General features: G+C 49.3%; 1 non-coding gene across 1 annotated transcript; it reads left to right on the top strand.

Moving 5' to 3' along the window:
• The first annotated feature begins 314 nt into the window (after positions 1-314).
• Positions 315-505, top strand: LOC123387242. The gene has a single exon (XR_006601579.1). It is a non-coding gene; the product is annotated as a U2 spliceosomal RNA (small nuclear RNA).
• Positions 506-22721: the final 22216 nt, after the last annotated feature.

Genomic DNA, 22721 nt, shown 5'->3' with positions numbered 1-22721 from the left:
GGAATTGCACCGCCTTTGCCAGGGGCCAAGCTAAGTAATCTGCTTGGGTTTGCTCTCAGAAGCTTTTGTTCTCTGAATCTTTCCATTCAGCTTTCTTTGCAATATTTAAATTTTCTTACCCACAATCTTTCCATTTATTTAGGTCATCTTTAATATTTTTTTGTTCAATTTAAATTTTCTGTGTACAAGTTCTACACACCTGTTCTTAGATTTACTCCTAGGTAGTCTGTGTATCTTTTTTTCCTTGATATTACAAAGGTATCTTTAAAAAAATAATGCTTTGGGGGCATCCGTCATTTAAACTTCTGCCTTCAATTATTTCCTGGCCTTTTGGCTAAGATCAAGTGTAGCATCTGTTCTTATTAGTTTAATACCTGATATGTCCTATCTCCAAGGACAATATAGTAAATGGATTTTTGGAGCAGGGAGACAGAATAGGAGCTCACTCCATCTATTTCATGCATCTACCTGGTTTTGTAGTACTTCCTGGAATGGTTCACTCCCTCAGGGGACAATACCAAGTTTCTAAAATCAGTTTGAGGGGTGCCTGGCTGCCCCAGTTGTTAAGCATCTGCCTTTGGCTCAGGTCCTGGGATCAAGCCTTGCATCAGGCTCCCTGTTCAGTGGGGAGCCTGCTTCTCCCTCTCCCACTCCCCCTGCTTGTATTCCCTGTAACTCTTTTCATTGTAACTCTGTCTGTCAAATAAATAAATAAACTCTCTCTCTCTCAAAAAAAAAAGTCTGCCTTCAGCTCATGTCATGATCCCAGGGTCCTTGCTCCTTGCTCAATGGGTAGGTTGCTTCTCTCTCTCCTTGCTGCTGCCCCTACTTATGTGCACTCTTGGTCTCTGACAAATAAATAAATAAAATCTTTAAAAAAATAATGCTTTGAAGTTTTTTTTTGGCACATAAACTGCAATTGCCTTTCATATGTTTATCTTATAGTCAGTCACCTTGCTAAGCTTTTCCATTGTGCTTACTAATTTTTCTCTAAGCTCTTTGCATTCCTATTAGTCAAGGATTAATATTAGTCTAATTCTAGGCATTTGGGGCCTGAAAGGTGGGAAGGAGCCAAATCTGATATCAATTTAAGTAAAATGTTGTTTGTTTTCTGGTGGTATCACTCTGAACCTTAGACACAGTCAGCCATGCAATGATATGGTCTGTGCTATGAAACCTTCATCTCTATTGGTTCTCATATTGATCATGGGCTTAGATACAATTCAAAAGGTACAAAGGCTGTCTTCACCACGGTTGGAGATGGACCCCACCCACAGGAAACTGAACAGGAAAGGGTGAAACATTAGTGGCCCTGGGTTTCTCCCAGTTAAAATTTCAGGGGGACAGTTAATGGTGTGAAACAGGAGTGTCATCACACCAAGCACTAGGGGATTCATTTTCAGTTAGCAATAAGTGGTAAAAGACTCCTCTTCATAGCTCTTCAAGACACCTAAAGGTGCAGAGATTTCAGGGGTCATTGACCACAACCATGGGTGATTCTGAATGAGGACATCATTCTCCGCTCCTCAAGATAAGCCACAGAATGTCTGAATCTAGAATCAGGGCCTTTATGGAGGAAGCGGATGGGGCCACTGCCTTGCATAACTCCAGAACATTCTATCGTCTTTGCATTCCAGAATTAGCATTTGTTGGACACTTGCTCTCTGCCCAGCTCTGTTCTTACTTAATCCTCCCCACAACCCACCATGTTGCTCTTATCTCTCTTTGTGTGTTAAAGAAACTGAGGTATGAAGAGATGGAAGAACAGGGTCAAAGTCACCCAGTTCATAGGTGATAGAGAGATGCAGATTCCAGGATCTTTGCTCTCAATTGCTACATCATTTAGTCCTTTCCAGTCTGGAACAGAGAGCATGAACAGTACATGCTCCAGTTAAAAGAAAAAGAGAAAATCTGCTCTGATCCCCTCAGCATTTCCAGGTTTTGGCTGCTTTTACTGATCAGTCCTTCCAATAAATCACTTTAAATTCTACTAATTATTTATTTATTTATTTACTATTTATTTATCATGGTTTTGCCTAGGCTCTCTCCAAGGGAATTCTATGACCTTCATCAAGATGTTATTATATATGGAAGCTTAAGGTCAGGGATGGAATTCCTTTGTATCTTTGTAGCCCTACAGAGGGCTTAGCATCTGGTTGAGGCTGGGAGTATTTATTGGAAGGATGAATGACTAATTCTCACAGGGAGACTATGGAGATAAAGCCAGCTGACAGTTTTTTGAAAGATTACTCCGTCTCAGGGATCATTAGCATTTATTTTATTTTTTTATTTTTATTTTTTAAAAGATTATTTATTTATTTATTTGACAGAGAGAGAGATCACAAGTAGATAGAGAGGCAGGCAGAGAGAGAGGGAAGCAGGCTCCCTGCTGAGCAGAGAGTCCCATGTGGGACTCCATCCCAGGACCCTGAGATCATGACCTGAGCTGAAGGCAGCGGCTTAACCCACTGAACCACCCAGGCGCCCGGGATCACTAGCATTTAAAATGCAACAAACCACTTAATCCTCAAAACAACCCTATGATCCATTATGGGTACATTATGATTTATACTTTATAGATGAGGAGATTGAGGCCCAGAGGGGTTATGTCCATGCCTGAGGTTATCAGCCACAGGAAATGGGGGCTGAGGCAGAACTGAACTTACGCAGTCAAATCTAAAACCTGGCCTCATATTGTATGACTCTGTATTGCCTGAATCTTCCTCTTCATCTTCATGAGGGTCTTCCAGCCACTGCTTGATGTCCCCAGTGATGGGAGGCTTAGTACACTGCCGGCCCAGCCTCTCCTTTCCCACCCTGGTTTTGCCACTCCCAGCCACTCTGTCACACTGATCTGTGTGAAGTCCTTTGTGATAGAACTTCTCTGAGCCCTTCCCCATCCACCCCTCCTCATGGGGCTGCTTTCTCTGTCAGAAATGTCCAGCTACGTTGTCTGGCTGGAAAATACCCTTTCAAAATCTGGTGTATTCTCCTAAGTCTAAAATATCACTGATTGTAAGATGCACCTTTATTTTATGTTCACTTGAGAAAGAAAAATTCTGCCAGCTAAACTTTGACCTAATACTTTCTTATCACTTGGCATTTTTATTGTTATCAAAAGAAGGTAGTTAGACAGTTTATTCTTTATTACTCATGTGTCTAAAAAAAAAAAAAAAACAGAAGAGAAATAAACCGAGTAACTTAGTCCTAGAACGTACTCACGTTCAGAGTCTGACTGTTTTGAATAATTTACGACTTGGTCATTGATGCCTGTGGTTTTCCATGTAATATTGTTGTCTGTGCTATCAATGCCATGGCAGTATTTTTGGAAAGAGTGCTCTGCTGCTATCCCTGAGGCTCTCTTCCAAACCTCTGATATCCATTCTGTGAGTTTTGAGCCCGGCGTTTTCTTGCTTGGTGTGCCGTGGTCAACCCTCTCACTTGTATCCCTCGCAGGGAGTGGAAGCCTCATCTTTTTGTGTGGATCTTCTCTTTCAGGGACCCTCGAGCATTCAGTGGTTAGGAATAGGGTTATTCCTACAAGGACAAACATATACTTTACAAATGTCATCTTTGTACTCTGTTCCCAAGTCTTTTTGCACACACAAGAACTTCTCACTTCACTGCCAAGTCATGGTGTGATCTTGTTGAAGACACTTTAAGTGGCACTTAAATGTAACACATGTCATTTCAACAACACACAGACCTCAACAGGGTGATGAGAAATGAACACTCATTGACCAAGCTCTGCCTTTTCAGAGACATCATGATGGGAAGAACAAGTGTGTGAGCTCCTGAGCGCAGGATGTCTCCTCCTCTCTATAACCCCAGGGCCTGGCCCCAGGAGATTTTTTTTTTTTTTTTTTTTTTGCACAAACAACAGATGAATTGAACAAGACACAAGGCAGCTGGGGAGAATACCGGTGTAGAAGGATTCAGGAAAACATTAAAATACAGAGGTAGGAACTCCAATCACAGAAGGCTGAGCCAGGTAGTTTGAGGGGGCCAAGTGCCCACTTTACCAGAGTCAGACGTGTGAAAGTATCACAGCTTCCTGGCACAGGGGACAGTTGGCCCTGGGTGATAGGATATCAGATGTAACAGGGTCCTAAGAGATCTTGTTCTATCCCCAACAGCTCATTTATGGAGGAGCTGAGATTCAAACCTGGGGGGTGACACCAACCGGGATGCTGCCCCGCCGCTCCACTCCCTTCTGCCAGGATGGGTTGCCTTGGGTAGCATGGAGCTCCCTGACACTTGAGGTCTGACAGGTTATGAGATAGGAAATGAGATATGAGATATCTCATATGAGATTTCCTATGAGATAGGAAACAGGTTATGAGATGACCAGCATTTGGGAGCTTTGCCAGATTACCTTAGTCCAATCTGAATGATTTATGGATGAGGAAACCGAGGCTCATGGATTTCCTTTAGGACTCCTGTCCTTCCTCCAGACACCTCTCTCAGGGCCCCAAGCCACTTGCCACTCTGTTAGTAGTGTGCCTGTTTTTCTGCCTTCATATGTCAGTTATTTGTGTCTGGTTTTGTCTCCCTGAACACAAAATAAGCTTAGTAAAGATGCCTTCTCCTTAGGGTGGCCCCATGATCTGGTGGAGGAAGTGTTGACTTTGAACCACACATATAACTGTGGGATATTAGGGAAGTTACTTAAACTGTGCCTCAGTTTCCCCATCTGTAAAATGGGGATGACGATGACAGTACCTACCCCTATCTGTGGTTGAGAGGTTTACATGAGATACGGAACACAGAACAGTAACAGACATGTGCTAAGCCCCCAGTAAACGTTACGTTTGAGCTGTCGTCATCATTATCCCCTCTAAGCCTTCTCCGCGGTGTTAAACAGATGCCTGTGAGTTAAAAGAATCTCCATCTGTCTAACATCTCTAGGCCCCGTTCCCCCTCCTCTGGTAAACGCCCCATGGTCCTGCAGGGCTTCCCCTTAGCTCCCTGACCCTGGTCCAGGCCAATCTGTGCATCACTTCCCCAGCCACAGTGATTGGCTCCAGGGCTATCACATGACTCGGTCCTGGCCAATCAGAAATAGGAAGTGTCAACCCTAGGTTTTTGAGCTCTTTGGCCCCCTGAACGTAAAGCTGGAGAAGCGGAGTGTTGATTCCCCTCTGCTTCCCTCCCTTCACCCTAACAGGGGAGAGAAAAGAGCCAGCGCAGAAGCAGGTAGGTGGACTCCATAGAGGAAGAGAGAAATCCGTGCTGGTGACACAGCTGAACCTTGCTTTAAGCTATGCCTGAAAGCAGATTTACTCTTTGCTTTTTTTTTCTTTTTTTTTAAATCAGGGAGAAAAAAATTCTGTGTGTGCTTGAGCCAGCTTGGGTTACGCATCTGAAAGGGTCTGAAACAATAGCTCCTCCCAGACAGTGTGACCTCCAAATTTACATATATTTCTAATCGCATATTTAAAAAGAACTTATTCCACAAGTGCAGTCAGCGCTGAAATCATGATATTTGGCCTTTGACTGGCTTGGCCAAACACATGCCTCACTTCACACAGTCTTTTGAAAACCCATCAGGTTACTTACTGACTTCCCTCCACGTCCTCCACATGGTCTGAGCCCACAACCAAGCTTCATGGCTCCAGCAGGTCCACCCCGCGGCTAAGCACGTCTGACTCAGTGTTTTCCCACCGCTTCGTCATCCCTCCCCTTGTATGTCTTTTTAGTTATAAGAAGCTCAGCTCAGTTCAGGCAATTTCCTTAGACCTACACATGTTGCCTTTCTTGTCCAGTGCCTTCTGGAAATCACCCCCTCCAAACTCTGGCTCTGTCTCTTCCGTTTCTCTACGTGTTTATAATCTCTTGCCCCCAGAGAAGCCCTACTCTCCTCATTCTGATTAGGAAGGCTTAAAAGTGCTAGTGATGTTGGTAGAGTTGTGATTTTCAAGGGTGCTCACTCCACTTTTCCTGAACCCTACCCCTGCCCCTACCTGTTCCATAGATAGTGACACTTTGAGGACTGAGTAATCACCACTGTTTCTCCCCCACCTCACTGACAGAAGGTCTGTTGGAGAGGGGACCCTAAAAGTATTTGTCAAGGTAACACACCCCAAAGTCTTGTCTTGTGGGCCTGTCTGATCCACATTCTGTGAGCCTTCTTCTGGGCTGAAACTTCATGCCTTGGAGCTCAGACTCAATGTCCCCTTTTTCAATAAATACATTGGGATGGTTCCTTTCCTCTCCCAAAGTCAAATTCATAGCTGACATTGCCTACTTGCAACCTGGGATTTAAACAAATCAATATGTTGTCCTAGTTACCATATCACAGAGGAGTAAAAGGAAAATAATTTGTAACAAATAATACATATCTCATTACATGAATGCTTGGATGGGAATGATGCCAGAAGAGAGGATAAAGTTGTCGAATGATTGTGCCTATTTACCATGAATATGTTAATACCCTGAAATAAGGGCTAAAACCTGAATTCACACACATGCGTAGAATGCACCATTTATGCACCTGCAGACTGACACAGGTGGGGGCTGCAGGTGCTGTTAGGAGAGGGTGGGCCACTCTTAACTCTGGGGAAAGTCCTGGAAAATAGAAAGCATATCCTTCCCTTGATCTACACAGTGGTTCCATCCCTGGCAAGTTCACCAGTACACAAACACCTTTCAAAAAATAATCAAACCACGTGTTCAAATGCAAAAATCCAGTGAGAGCCTAGACTCTGCTAGTCACAAAGAAGGATGCCAACAGTTCTTGCTGGGGGTGGGGGGACAGTTCTGCACACTGAGATGTCCAGTTTCCGGGGATCGTGCCTGGTAAACGAAAGCAGCTCCACTCGCAACTACTGAGATGAACATAAACACCTCATAAAAGTCCAAATACCCTTGGAGTGATAAAACCCCCTTTGAGAAACCCTAGTTTACAAAAGAGTTTGGCAGCTTCAGAGACTAGGGTTGACTCTAACCATGGGTAAATTGCTCCCGGAGGCTCAGTTTTCTCCTCTGTTAAGTGGGGGCTTTTGATATTAGGTAAGATGGCACAATGACACATGGCAAGTACTCAATGGATGGGAGCTCTTTCCTTCCATCCCCTGCAGTCCTTGGTCAGGTCTCAAAGCCCCCACATTTCCTCTCACTCCAGGAATGAGGGTTCAGACAAGCCTCGCCCTGTTTGCTTCCAGAAGCTTCTGTGCGTTGGTCTTGCATTGCATCTGAGCTCCCTTGCCTTTCTTTTTTCTTTCTTTTCTTTTTTTTTTTCTTTTTTAAAGATTCCACTTATCTATGTGAAAGACAGAGATCACAAGTAGGCAGAGAGGCAGGCAGAGAGAGAGAGGGGGAAGCAGGCTTCCCGCGGAGCAGAGAGCCCAATGCGGGGTCGATCCCAGGGCTCTGGGATCATGACCCGAGCCAAAGGCAGAGGCTTTAACCCACTGAGCCACCCAGGCGCCCCGCTCCCTTGCCTTTCTATAGTCTGTGCCGTCTGGAAACCTGCAACCCTATTGGTCTGCAATTCCTTCACTCAGACACTGCTTAAGCATCTGCTGTGTGCACCAAAAGCCTTGTGAGGGTGTGAGAGGAGTTGCAGACTGGGGCTCATATCCAAGGCTTAGCACCAGCCCTGTGCTATCTAGAGGGCAGCAGGGTGGGCTTCCTGGAGGAGGAGGTACCTGACCAGGTCCCTGAGGATAGGGAAAGCTTGGACATGAGCTCTGAGGAGAAGACCATCCTGGGTAGAAGAAGTGTTAGGGTCAATTTCTGAGAGGCTGGGACATGGAAGGTAATTAGAAAATTGTTCTGCTTATTACTAGCCTAAATTAGGCCCTGTCTGTTCCAGCCTGCACCACTGGACCCATGCTTCCCCAGTCTTCTGGTATTTAGCTGTGCCCCTCCAATCCATCCTTGACACCTTCTGCCAAGAGGACATCTTCCCCCAATTTACTTATAACCTTGTTTATCTCTGCTTATACCCTGTATGGCTGAAGTCTTTTGCCAGACTTTTAGATTCTTAGTGACTTGGACCACTGGTTGTTCCAGCCTCTACTTTGGGACTTCCTGCCCATACTCTCTGGTTTATTCATGTTTTCATTCAACACATGTTTATTAAACACCTGTTATATGCCAGATCCTGCTCTAGAGGCCATGCAATTAGTAAAACCCAATCAAGAGATCTCATGGAACTGATATTTTGGTGGGGAGAGAGGCAAGAAAACCCAAAACCATGAACTGACAGTCGGAGTTAAGAACAGACAAGAAAAACACAGCAGGGTCAGGGTACAGAGAGTAAGGAAGGAGTCTTCTTAAATACCTATTTTTAAAATTGGAGTGTCAGTCAGATACCATTTTGTCTTTCCTGGCTTAAAAAAATCCAGATTTTGATCCTATGAACATTTTGTGCCTAATTCTGAGGATGAATTTTGATTGGATTTGGCTGATTTTGGCAGTTCTACTCCCTGTTGCCAAGAACTGGTCACATGCCAGGGATGGGCATATGACTCGATTTTGGCCAGTCATATTGAAGGAAAAGACTTCCAGAGGCGTCTAGGAATGGTTTTTCTAGAAAGGGACATATGGAGAGAAAGCCCCTTTTTGCCATATCTCCTCTTACTTTTTGCTTGAGCTGCTTTCATGAGGAGATATGATGTTGGGAGCTGTGGCAGCTCTCTTGTGACCGTGAGGGGAGTTAGAGATGGCATGCCACGAGTGGCAGAGTGGGGGCGTTGTATCCTCGGTGACATCAGTAAACCACTGAACAAGCACAGGGTCCTCACTTTAGAACTTCTTGTTCAGTCAACACTGACATTTAAGATAAAACTTCCACACTGCTGTGTGCTGAGCTATGACTTTGCCCAGCCTCAGGCAGCTAGAGCCAGCTGAGTGGCTGGAGCTTCCAGACTTCCAGCTTCTGGCCTCAAGCAGTGCCTTCTATTCCCCACAGTAGCCAACCCATGCCATCCTCTCTCTTTATACCATGGAGGGCTGGGGTAGAGGTTGGGTACTCTTCACTGTTCCCCAGACTCCCCAGACCCTATCAAGCTTCATGCTTTTGTACTTGCTCTTCTCTCTGCCCAAATGCCCTATCTAGGAAACTCCTACTCATCCCTCAAATCCCAGTTAGAGATCAAATGTTGCATCTTCTGTGAAAATTCTCTAAGCCACCAAGCCTCTGCTCCACTATCTCTTGCATATTTCCTTCTGCTCTGCAACTCACACCTGTTGGCTAATGTTCTCTCCTGCCAGAGGCTGGAGAGTCCAGGAACCAGGTTTTCATTTATATGTGTGGTCCCCATTCCTAATGCAAAGACTGGAGGGCTCAGAGCAGGGGCTAATGATTTTCATTGGTTAGCTAAATGAGTTGGGCAAGGGAGTGAGTGAATGAGCAGAGGTGCAGGGCAGAGCACAGGGGTCCTGCTGGCCCAGTGGTTGTTGCAATGATTTGGAGGTGACTCTCCTCGAAGGTAGACCAGGGGGCCTGCTGCTCACAGGGCAGGTGGAGGCCTGCCTGCTCCCAGCCCTCCCGCTTCCCCTAATCTCTCCTTCTTTCCCTCCATCTCGGGCAGGCAGCCTCCCAAGGGCCAGTCCCACCCTCTTTCTCCCCCAGGCCTCTGCCAGCTGAGTTATCCTCTCTGCCATCTCCAGGACTCCTGGATCAGCGCCCCCCACCCCTGTTCCTTCAGGTGTGCTTGGGGGCTGGGGTGGGACTCTGGAGAGCGAGACAGGTGACAGTCCTAGCTGTTCTGGGGAAAATTAATTAGCCTGGCTTCGCAAATCACTTTGAAGATTTAAAAAAAAAGCGAAAGCAAAAGAAAATACATGCACTAGTCCCTTATCAAGACGATTAGTACCTTCAGGCTTACCTCTCCCTTTTGCTAGGGCAGGGTATGTCCCCATTCCACTCCATACCTGTTTTTCTAGAAAATCCAACTTCTGAAACTCAGGCGATTTGGTGCATGGTGCAAGGAAAGGAGCATTTTGGCCCTTTCTGGGCAGGGCCCCCTCTGCTGAAAACCATTTCCCAGTTGCTGCTGGGATCTGGGGCTTCAAAATGTGGGTTCGGATCCCGAGCCTGGTGATCCTGGGCTGGGGCCTACCCTCTCTGAGCCTCTGTGTTTCAGCAAAATGAGGCCAGGTAATGCTTCTCTAGGGAACGAGCATACAACAGGTGCTCAGTAAACAGAGCTCCTGCCTGTCCTGGGACAGAGCAGACAGAGTCCACACAGCCCCCAGGTAGAGGCTGGGGCTGTTGTCTGGGCTTGGTTTCCCAGGTACCTCCCCAGGGACCACCCAGCCAGCCTGCCCGCTACGGGGCAGACTCCAGCTCGGAACCGCAGAAACAGCTGACAGCTGCCAGGATCTCAGCTTCCTCCCCACTGTCGGAAAGTCCTCCCAGGACCATGCCGGGCCAGGGGTGGCCACATAGTGCACACTTGGCGCCACGCCCCCCCAGCCTGGCGGCAGCTCTTTGAGATGGCCTGGACTGTTCCCTCTGCTCTTTCCTGAAGAGGAAACTGAGGCTCAGAGAGGTCCATCTCTGGCGATTGGAAACTGGGCTGAGCTTCCTGGCTTCACACCCCAGCTGGGCTGGGGGAGGGGGTGGCTGACAGGCAGGCAGGTGAGGTTTGGCAGAAGGAAGGTCTGTGAGCTTTTGTGGGGCTTCAAAAGTTTGGCATGGTTCAGTTGGAGGTGGGCGGTGCTTCCTTCTTCAGGACCCCTCCCCCCCTTGGGTCCTGGCATACCTGCCAGGCAACAGGTGGGCCTCAGAACCAGCTCATTTATGGCTCCAGGTGAGTGATCATGGGGCCCCCCACTGAGGAGTTGGGGGAGGGGTCCTCAGGCTCCAGATGAAAGGCCAGAAGTGCCCCCCACCCTGCCACGTCTCTATGCCTCCCCACCTGGGGCCCCGGCTCCCAACCAGCTCTATCACCTGGAGCTCAGACACCAGAGGGCATCCTGGGAAACCAAAGTGCTTCTCCTTTATTCCACTCCCTATGTGGGCCCTTGCCCTCCCCAACTGTCCTTTTTGCCTTGCTGGGCTAGAAGGTGCCAGGCCCGCAGATAGAATGGAGGTGCTGGAAGGCTTGTTCTAGAGGGGGTACATCCCCTCTGAGCTTGTTTTCTCTTCTGTAAGATGGGGAGAAGAATGTTCTCCCTCACAGGGTTGCAGAGGGGAATAAATGAGCTAGAGAAATAGCTGAAGCAGGGGGCTCACAGGTGTTGGTTCACAGCAGCCATGGGACCCCAACTTGTGCAAGCCACAGGGGTTGAGGGTCAGTGAGGTTAGGGATGCCATTTCCCAAGGGCGACAGGAGCCTGCTGTTGGGGTCTACCTGCTGGCAGACTCCTAGCCAGTCTGCCTTCAAGGAACTTGCAAAGTATGATGAGAGATAAGACAGAGAGGACAAGGATGATAGAGGGGACCAGCATCTATTTAGCACCTACTGTGTGCCAGCCCCTGTTTAAATGCTCTCTGCTTGTTTTATCTCATCGCATGCCCTCCACCACGCCATCCCAGGCCAAAACACCAGGCTGGTGTTTTGTGGCTATTCTCAATTTTGGGAGGAGGACCAGAAGCCCAGAGAGGCTAGGACATGGCCTGAGGACACAACACACAGCGAGGAAGTGGCCAGCCAACAATGTGAACTCAGGCTAGCAGGTTGTAAAGCCACCACTTTTGACCATGGAATCGTGCTGCTTTTCCAAGAACGCTGAGTATCTTTATACTACAAACAAGTACAGGATCAGTGTCAGAAAAGAGAAGGAAAGAGGAATCTGGAAGATGCCCCCTTGGTCTTCTGCAGCTATAGCTGTCTTCGGCTCACATACCATCTGTGGCTCCCCAGTGCCTGCAGGACTGATGCAGGGCCCTGGTCCCCTAACCCTGTGTCCTCTTCACCATTCACCACCCATATCACCTGCTGGTCATTCCCTGGCCAGCCTCATCTTTCTGAACATCTTTCTCCCCCCACTACCCACCCTGCTCTCTGCCCTACCCTTTTCTCCTTTTCCACAAGTCTGGCTCCTGGCCTTCAGCTCCCATGCTGCCTTGGCTCCCTGGGCTGGCGAGAACAGTACCCCTGTCCTGCCCCAGGCCGGAGAGTTCCTGGGCCGGCCAACCAGACACACCATTGCTCCAGGAGTTTTTAAGAAGTGTGGGGCTTTAATACCATGATTGTCATCACATTTTCGTTCGTTTTTTTTTTTTTTTTTAAACCCTGGAGTGTATAGTAGAGATGTATGTGCAGCAGAATGACTGGAAGACCGAAAAGCAGAGAGCAAACAAGGGCTCTTAGAATCCTGCAAACCGCCCTCCCCCCAGGAGATAGCTGTTATCTCTCCAGGAGATAGGTGTTATGAATGCCAGTGGGTCCTGCCAGCAGGCTTTTCTCTTTACCCACGATTTCAAAGCATTTATTTAAACCAGAAGGAGCCACCTTTTGCCTTCATATTTCAGGCTCTGTTCTCCAGGGGGTCATAAGCCCTGCATGTAACCTAAATGCCTCTCATGGGGTTCACTGCAAGTCAGGTCCCCCTGAAGCCATGGAACCCTAAGAGGCTGCCATCCTGGGTTGCAGAGGTGGGTGAGAAAGACGGTCTTCACTGGAATCTGGCCCGGGTTCTGGGCACCCCATTAAACAAAGGCTAAGGGGTCGTTAAGTAACCCCAGCAACCCGAAAGTCCAGCTCCACAAGGCAGGTGCCTGTGTCTGTCTTCTGTCCTCTATCTCCATCTATCTCTGTCTCCTCTATTTCCACTCCTTTATCTCCATCACCTACACAGAGCCTGGCCCAGAGAAGGTGCGCACGCTTGTGGAATGACTGTGGGAGTAAGTGCCGGGTGCGGAGCTGGGCAGGTGGCACAGACCAGAGAGAAGAAGGCCTTGCACACCCTCCAAGGCTTGACATTCAGAGGCTGGACTGTCCCCTTGGGTCAGGGGGAGGGGAGAGCCCTGGGGCAAGGATAGGGTGGAGGGGCTTCCTGGCAGGGTCAGGAGGCCCCATCCAGCCACCCGCCCACCGCCCACCGCCCACTGCTGGGACGCAGGAAGTCGAGGCTGCCGCGTCTGAACCCTGAGGGCAGCCTTGCTTTGGAGCCATTTATCACCTGTAGCAATTCCAGGAATGCGGAGATAGAGGGGCCAAAGTTGGAGGGAGGTACCTTGGAGGAGGCAGGGTGAGGGGCCTGTCCCTCTTTTCTCCAGGACGCAGAGAACCCAGACCCTTGGCATCTGGGAAGGCATTGAGCGTCTCCTGAAGACCCACACTCCCAGAGCATTGGATAATGTTGGCTTTTAGGGAGTGCCCACTGCATGCCAAGTACTGTTGTGACCCTCACAACAGCAGGTGCTGTTATAGCCTGCTAGATCACACTGCTGGGGACAGGCAGAGCCGGGATTCACACACAGCAGTCTGGGGCTAGAGCTTGCACACTGATGTAGAGGGCTCCTGTGAGCACCCAAGCCAGGTGGGGCCCTGTGTTCTGCCCAGCACCCTGGGCAGCTCCTGTCTATGCAGAGGAGAAACCAAAGTCCTGTGGCCACAGTGTCAACTGAGAAGTGCCTCTCTTGCCTTGCTCACTCTGCTCCAGCTGCAGACTTATGTTTGCCTCAGGGCCTTTGCACTCACTGATCCCACCCCCGGGGAGGCTTTTCCTGGATTTAGACACTTGGTTCACTCCCTGGCCTCCAGGTCCCTGCTCAGAAATCCTCTCCTCCAAGGAGCCCTCCCCGACCACCCCTGTATGACCTGTACCCTCTAGACAGGCTCTAGCTCGTACAGCAGCCACCAGTCATGTGTGACTCCTGGGTACTTGAAATGTGGCAAGTCAGAACTGAGACATACTCTGGGTGTCAAATAGACACTGGATTTCCAAGACCTAGTATTTAAAAAAAAAAATGTAAAGCATCTCAACAATTTTTTGTATTGATTACATGTTGCCAAGATAATATTTTGGATCTATTGGATAAAACATAATTCTTAATATTAATTTTATCTTTTTCCTTTTTTCTTTTTTTAAAAAAAGATTTTATTTATTTATTTGACAGAGATCACAAGTAGGCAGAGAGGCAGGCAGAGAGAGAGAAAGGGAAGCAGGGCCCCCTGCTGAGCAGAGAGCCGGATGCGAGACTCCATCCCAGGACCCTGAGATCATGATCTGAGCCGAAGGCAGTGGCTTAACCCACTGAGCCACCCAGTGCCCCATCTTTTTCCTTTTTTCAAAATGACAAGGAGAACATTTAGAATTACATGAGTGGCCCTTTCAGCCCCATCTCTTTCTTCCCGGCACTTACCCTCTCTGGCACATTACAGGTTTGCTTATCTGTTCATCTGTCATCTGGCCCTCCCCAGCAGGACAGGGATCCCCGTTCCCACTGCTGTACCCAGCACACACAGTGGTAGCCCTCAAGGTAGCCAAGTAGGAGGAGCCAAGTGCGCCTTTGTGTCCGCCTTTGTGCTGGGCTTTGTTCCTGAGCATCGGAACTTGGAATGGGGGTGGGAGCGAGGGGAAGAGTTTTGGGGTCCACAGTGGTGGGGGCCAGAACACTATAGAACAAGTGAGCTTTGGATTCGGGTCCAAACACCCTCTGGCCCACTTTGCCCCATACATTTTACTGCCTAACCTATGAGGATCTATCTCTGCCCAGAGGCTCTGAGGGGCTCCTGGAGGTTGTTCCATGGGCCCTAGTAGGTGGGAGAAGCCATGGAAGCTGCTGCTGTGTCTGACCCATACCAGAGCCAGACAGCGGAAAGAACCGCACCCTCGAAGGGGACTCCACCTTCACCGTGGCCCCATGGGAAGCAGTGGAAATGGAGGAGCTGGGGCTGGCTTGGGCAAGTGGTCTCAGTGCCTTTTGGGGAGGGGCGGGAGTCCGAAGGATCTGGGCTGCCCAGGTAGGCATGGGGTGGTCCTTGGTCATGGTCCTTGGTCCTTGGTGATAGGGATCTTGGAGAATTCCAAGGAAGTGAGGTAAAACGGCAGAGTTGGTCAGAGAGGGGTGTGGGATTCCAGAGGCAGAGGTAAGGGGGGGTGGGAAGGCTTCCCAGAGGGAGTGGCATCTGGCATCCGGGTTGGGAGGGGAAGGCTAACTAGGGCCTAGAGGGTCTTGGGTTGGGCCAAGAGGCAGTGAGGCTGGAGCCATGGAGCCCCTGGTGGTAGTGAGCGCTGGGTGGGGTTGGGAGGTTAGAGGGAGAGGCTGTCAGATCCCTACCCGCCCGGGGGCTCTGTGCTCATGGTGGAGTGGTGGCTGTTGCTCAAGTCTGCTCTGAATGGGACCAGAGCACCTGGGGCATCCTTGCTGAAGGGAGGCTGAGAAGTCAGCAGCCGTGAGTTCATGTCTAGTACCCCATATGACAGGGCAGCCACCGCTGGCACACCACCCTGCACAAGGCTGCCGCTCCTTCCAGGAAGCTGAGGACCCATCGATGTTCTCCTGGGACAAAGCTGCGTTTGCACCCCCGCCCCCATGATCACTGCCCCCTCCCCCAAGTCTGGGTTCAGGGACACAAATGCTCCTGCTCTGAGTGTCCTGGAGGGCCCTGCAGAGCCTGGTGGTGGTGACAGGGCCCCGGACGGGGAGGCTGCTCCTCTCCAGGCTGGACTACTTGAATTCTGTGCGGCTCTTCACAGACCCATCTCCAGCCTGCCCTGCAGAGCCAGAGGGTGCATCTCCCCCGGACTTGTCTGTGACCTTGAGTGTGTGACAACCCTTCTCTCAGCCTCTGTCTCCTCTCTCCTCTCTCCAGCCTTTCCGCCTGTGGAAAGTGGGTATGGATCACAGAGCTCACCTTGCAGGGTGATGGTGAGGCCTGGCCCCAGGGGAGACTCTCTGAGTTCCCTTATTTCCTAGGGGCTGGCTTCTGAGGATGAGCTGGCAGGTGGGCAGGCCAGACAGGCAGGCAGGCTGGGCCTACGACAGGGGTGGTGGTGGGGTGGTTAGGGTTGGCTGGCTCTGGAATGATCACACCCCTGCTGTGTGGGGGGGCGCAGGGAGGTAGAAGGGGGGCAGCCTAGGAGCCAGGAGTGATTTAACACCTGCACATAATTACCAAATGATCCGCCTTCTGGGAATTATTTTTATCTTAATCTTTTATTTGGTTCCAAATAAAACGAGAGAGGGACTGGCAAAGCTGAGGGAAGGGGCAGCGGGGAGCTCTTGGGTTACCAGGAGGTTACTGCCCCTCACGGTCCCCCAGTCAGGGTGCCCAGCACTGAGGCTCCCCTGGCCACTGCAAGAGGATGTCCTCTGCTCTGGAGCCTGCAGCACCCCCTGGGGAAGGTGGGAACCTGGCCAAAGGCAAATGAGACCCCAAACGGTTGTTGGGAGAGTGTGTGTGCATGTGTGTATGCGCGTGGGTCTGAGTGTGTCTTGGAGGAGGTATAGCATTTGCTGATAGTAAAATCATAATGCAGATTCCTGGGCCCTATTCCTCCCCAACAGACCGGATCCAAATCCCCAGGGGACAAAGTTCATGAGGCTTCATTTTTGGCAATCCTAATTTTTTAACTTCCTTAGAGAAGGGACCCAACAACTCATATTCATCCTGAATTTTAAAAATGAGTGCCTGATTCTAGCATTGTAGAACCTTTGGCGGTTTGGGAACTTTACAATGGTCAGATTCTTTGGGCTGTGAAAATCTTTAGAAGTCTGGAATATTCGGATCTCGGGGGAAGGGAGAATGTTTAGAATTATTACAACTTCCAGGTGTTTTCATTTTTGAAGAACCATTCAAAGTCTAGGATGTTCAGATGCCTTAGAGCAAGGGTTTCGCAGATGTCAAATGCTTCTCTGCGTCTTCAACACTTCTGTCTTCCCCGCATCCATGCCTGTTGTATATACTTTTCTTTTTTGTTCAGTCAGTCAGGTACCATTTATCTTTTTTTAAAAATTTGTTTTGGAGTAACTTTAGACCTTCGGAAAGAGTATGTAGAGTTCCTGCGGAGCCTTCACCCAGCTTCTCCTGATGTTGACAATTTTGAGCATGAGTGCAATTGTTAAAACCAGGAAATGAACATGGATAAAAATGCCACTTACCATTCTGAGGACCTTAAGTGAATCTTTGCTATTTTCACCATCACCACCCGCCCCCCTGCGCCGTGTCCCTTGTCTGGTCTGGAATCTAATCGAGAATCCCCTCTCGCCTTTAGTGGTCCTGTCTCCTTCCTCTCTAGCATTTTGGGAGTCCTCAGTCTTGTCTCATTTCTGGTTTGTTTCAGGCTTTGAAACCATGCTGAGCAGTTATTTTGCCAAATGCCCTCTAGTTTCAGTTTTTCTGGCATTTGTTTTTTCTCATGATTGGAAAGAGATTATACATTTGGGGTGAGAATGCCACATGAGTGCTCCTCGGGCCATCATATCAGGGGAACACAGGTGTCTTCTTACTCTCCCCTGCTCCTGTCGTCTGTGTTTATATTTAAGCCGATGCCCTCCCCCTTTTTTTAGCGTACTACCTAATTTTATCCAACTGTAAGAAAAAACATCCCCCATGCTGAAAATAAATAAATTAATAAAAAAATATCCCCCATTTGTGATAGGTTTGACACTATAGGTATAAAAATGGAAAATAACCTAAAATCATCTCAATGACCTCCAGGGCTTTGTGTACCATTTTTGACAAATGTTCCCTTTAGATTATGTAGGATCCTCGGAACCATGCAATGCTGATTTGGTTTATTGTTGTCTGCAAAGAGTCATCAGAACCATCAGAACTCTTTGCCTGTTGATCCAGTCAATCGAGATTTTTGGCAGATAAGGTCTGAGTTCCATTCCTCCATCTCCGCTTTCCACCTTGGCTTCCTCAGCTCCCCCATTGCCTGGGAGGCTGTGGCTTGTTAAAATTTCAGATTTTTTAGGGTGCCTGGCTGGCTCTGTTGTTATATGTCTGCCTTTGGCTCAGGTCATGGTCCCAGGGTCCTGGGATGGAGGCTTGAATAGGGCTCTCTGCTCAGCGGGAAGCCTGCTTCTCCCTTTCCCACTCCCCCTGCTTGTGTTCCCTCTCTATCAAATAAATAAAGTCTTAAAAAAAAAAAAAAGAAAAGAAAAAGAAAAAAGAAAAGCTAGCTCTGTCCCATCAGCATCCTGCAGAGGTATTGATCACATGTTGGCTGATACGGGATCCTCCATATGGGGAAAGCACAGAAGTCTGGGAAGTTATGGGGTCAGGCTCTCAAAAGGGCACAGCATGGGAGCCCCCATGTCAGCCCACGCCCCTGCCACGCCCCAGCCACGTCTCTTCTGCTCCCCGTCCTGCAGGAATTCTGCTGGCCCAAAGCTCTTCATGGTGCCCAGCAGGGAAGGGATCCTGGGAAGCACTAGTTCTAGACTTTGTGGTGTGCCCAGGCAATTCGCAGACAACCCAGCACAGCCATGTTGTGTCCACTCCACATTCTAATGACACAGCTGGACCATATTACCTTCTGAATAAGACTGCGACAATGCCGCATTTGTCCTTACCTCAGTGCAACTGCCCTTCTGCCCCCTGAAGGCACACTGTGCCTGTTCCCCAAGGGGGAAGCAACATCCCTGGTCCCTTCCAGCTGAGCCATGTGCCTCTTTGATGTCTGTGACTTACATGCTGAGATACAGGGTCATCACTGTCCATGTACCTTATGTCTTGACAGGACGGAGATGGGGGAGGAGGAGGAGAAAAATAATGACTTACCATGTACAAGTATATTCATATGAAAGCAGAGGGAAATACATAAGTTCTACAGCCTTCGATTAGTCACGTGGCCTCAGCTGCATTTATGATGTGTTCTTCCCCTCCCGAGCCCCTTTCCCCTTGGTGCTTGCCTGAGCTTGGTTGTTGGCCTGGTGGTTGAAGGGTCTATGCCGATAGCGGTTCTACCTATATGGACTGATAAACTTTTCTGTTCACCACAGGACATAGTGTACCCCAGGGAGGCAAGGTTGTCGGCCAGGGTCCTGCACTGTGATTCTGTTGTCAACACACCAGGAGGCCCTCAGAAACCTCTGCTTTAGGGATTCCAAGGGGCTGTTCCCCTTGGCCCATAGGGGAGGAACCAGCTTGACCTGGAAGGGGTCATATAGGGAGCCGAAGATGGGGAATTTTCTGGTGGGTGCTGAACAGTAGCCCAGCAGACCCCCATCAGTGCCATGTTGGAGCCCCACTGCTCCAGGGGCTGGAGCAAGTGGATGGGGGGCGGTCTCTGGGGACTTACCTGGGCCTCTTTTATCCCACCCTACCCTGCCTGAGTGCCGCTCAGGAAGCTGGGCCAGTTCTGGCCCGGTGTGTGGGGAGGTGCCCTCTCTTGGGGATGAAGACGGCATGCGCATGAGGTCGGAAAGGAGCCGGGAAGGAGCCAGGCACGAGCACAGGCTGCAAGTAGTGCAGGGTCCGGGCATGTGGCAACAGGCCGTGGTGGAGACACAAAGCACCCATTCACCGTCTCCCTGGGCAGTGGCGACTCAAAGGGGAATCCCTCAGCAGCCTGGGGGTGTGGGGAAGCCAGCTCCTGGGAGACAGCTCTGTGCCTGTGTGGCATGACATCTCGGGTGGGGTGAGTCTCATCGGACCTCCCCCCTCCAAGACAGTCACACACAGAGCCCGCAGCCTAAGCCCCTGCCCCGAACAGCAATGCCAGACACTGCTCTCAACACCTCACCTGTGCTTAGCCACTGAATCTTCCCAACACTCTGTGACCTGGGAACTGCTAGAAATGGGGAAACTGAGGCCCAGAGAAGCCAGGATTCAAACCCACTTGCTGTGCTGCCTCCATAAACCAGAACTCCAGTCCTGGGCTGGGATTTGCTCGCTAGCATGCTTGCAGGCTTTCCTCTACTCCTGCTTGCATTCCACTCCACCACTGACCCACATACCTTAGGCAGCCCATTTAATCTCCACATAGCTCTAACACTGAGGATGTGTTTTCTAGCAAGGAGCTAGAGTTTGACTCCCCATGACTTTCCTTATAGTTCTGGCTCTTCCCAAGCTGGGGTCTCCAGCCCATATCCTCCCCTTTTCTGACCACACTTTAGGGTATTCTTGCTTCACCTTCATGGTAGGACTCAATTCCTTCCAGGAAGACTCTGCATAGTATTAAACAGAATTGAATAATCACCTCCCTTATGCTGGGTATAGATCTTGGTTAATATGACCTCAACTGGATACTTCCTTCTTTTTAAAAATTTTTAATTATTTTTTATTTTTTAAAGGTTTTTATTTATTTATTTGATAGACTGAGATCACAAGTAGGCAGAGAGGCAGGCAGAGAGAGAGAGAGAGAGGAGGAAGCAGGCTCCCTGCTGAGCAGAGAGCCTGATGCGGGGCTCCATCCCAGGACCTTGGGATCATGACCTGAGCCAAAGGCAGAGGCTTTTTTTTTTAAAATTAATTAATTAATTAATTTGACAGAGAGAGATCACAAGTAGGCCGAGAGGCAGGCAGAGAGAGAGGAAGGCAGAGAGAGAGGAAGGGAAGCAGGCTCCCTGCTGAGCAGAGAGCCCGATGCGGAACTTGATCCCAGGACCCTGAGATCATGAGCCGAGCCGAAGGCAGAGGCTTAACCCACTTAGCCACCCAGGTGCCCCTAGGCACTTCCTTCTTTATGGCACAGTCCCACTGGTGATTGCAATTAGTTCTCAAGAAGGCCTTAAAATACTTTTCACTTGACATAACTATGACTTCCAAGTGTTGAGAATTTTACTTTTGCCTCTTTTCAGCCCCATCACACTCAAGGGCATCAGAAGGGCATTTGGGGTTGGAGGCTGGCTCTAATGACCCCACCACCATGATAACCAGCACCAACACCTGCTTTTCCTACCCTTATCTCACAACCCCCCCCCCCCCACACACACACCATTACATTGGGAATCTAAGGCTCAGAGACATGGAGGGAGTCCCCAAGGTCAGTCCCATGGCCAGAGAGGGGCAGAGCAAATGGTAAAACTCACACTTTTTTTTTTTTTTAAGATTTTATTTATTTATTTGAGAGAGAAAGAGAAAGAGCAAGTGAAAGAGCACAGTGCATCTGGGAGGGGTAGGCAGAGGAGGGGAGAAGCAGTCTCCCTGCTGAGCAGAGAGCCCCATGCAGGGCTCAATCCCAGGATCCTGGGATCATGACATGAACCAAAGTCAGATGCTTAACCGACTGAGCCACCCAGTCACCCCAGGGCTGAGTCTCTCTTTAATAGTCATCTTCTTCTTCTTTTTTTTTTTTTTAATTTTATTTATTTATTTATTCGACAGAGACCACAAGTAGGCAGAGAGGCAGAGAGAGAGGGGGGAAGTAGACTCCCCGCTGAGTGGAGAGCCCGATGTGGGGCTCGATCCCAGGCCCCTGCGATCATGACCTGAGCCGAAGGCAGAGGCTTAACCCACTGAGCCACCCAGATGCTCCTAGCCATCTTCTAAGGTAAGTGCTGGTTTGCCCCCTTTTCACAGGTGAGAAAACTGAGGCAAAGAGTGCCTTAGCAATCTGCCTGAGCTTCACAGCCAGCGTGTGGCTAAGTTGGGATTTGAACCTGAGCAGGCTGGTTTGGGTGCATGTTCTCCACTCCACAACGGCTCTGCCTCCTAGGGTTGTAAGGTGCCAGGTTTCGCTCCAAAAATGACACTGGGCCAGGCTGGTGCCCTCCCAGGCACACTTTCTGCACTGTGATTTGGGGACAACAGTATATTCCCCATGGGGCATGGGACAATATCCACATGGTGCTACTCAGTGCAGAGCTGAGCACTTGGGGCGAAAGGGTTTACAATGAAAGAAACGAAAAAAATGTTTAAAGGCCTTTTTGGAGTTAGACTGCCTCCCGGTTCCTTCCAGTTCCATTCATACCTTCAACCAATATTTTTCAAATGCCTGCCAAAGTCTCCCTGGGGCCTCCAAGCCCCTGTGATCTGGAAACTGTGACTTCTCTAGCCTCATCCCCTGCACTAAAGGCCACATCCTCTGCCTGGCTGCTCCTTGGCCTTTCCTCACATACCCATGCCCCAGGGTATTTACACTGGCTGCTCTCGCTCCTGGAAAGCTCTTTCCCCAGATGCCCCTTGCTTACTGCCTCATTTCCACAGACCTTTCATTTCTCATGGAGACCTCTGACTACAGTCTCTAAAATTTCAACACCCTCTTCCACGCAACGTGTCGTGTCTCCCATCCCAGTGCCATCTCTCTCTAACCTTTGTGATGCAAAGGTATATTACTCATTTTTGTGCTTAATGTTTTTTGATTATCAGCTCTGCCAGAAAGGGGAATTTTGTCTGATACATTCACAACTGTAAGCTCAGTACCTAGGGAGTGCCTTGCACATACAAGTTTCTCCATAAACATGTTTGGAATGGAGACATACTGTGTGCTCAGAGTACATCTATAGGAAGCCATCTCTGTTCTCAGGGATCTGACGTTTTTCTGGGTGGTGGCAGATGCCCACACTGGTGACCACCATTTGCGAAGGGGCAGAGGCTCTGGCTGAAGCCAGCCCAGGGAATCTGAAAAGCCCAAGCGGGCCTTGGGCCCAAGGCTGGCAGGAGAAGGGCATTAGATTTGGGGGGGAAGGGCTGAACTTAGACATTTGACATTAATACCTCAGGACCTAATTCATAAAAACATCTAATTACAGGGTGCACGTGTTTAATTGTCATTTAGGTAATGACCTGCAACTGCGTACAAATTATAGGGTAATCAACTCAAACCTGCTTACAGCTGCTGTAAATGCCATTTAATCTAACATGGAGCTCCCCAGCCAGTGTCTCTGGGGCTCAGACAAAGGCAGGGTTCTGGGGACGTCCTCT

The sequence above is a fragment of the Mustela putorius genome, unplaced genomic scaffold (genome assembly GCF_011764305.1).
Source record: "Mustela putorius furo isolate JIRA1106 unplaced genomic scaffold, ASM1176430v1.1 tig00003850_pilon_pilon_pilon, whole genome shotgun sequence".
Lineage (NCBI taxonomy): Eukaryota > Metazoa > Chordata > Mammalia > Carnivora > Mustelidae > Mustela > Mustela putorius.
The sequence above is the reverse complement of the archived record's forward strand: the minus strand, read 5'-3'. Positions and strand labels throughout refer to the sequence as shown.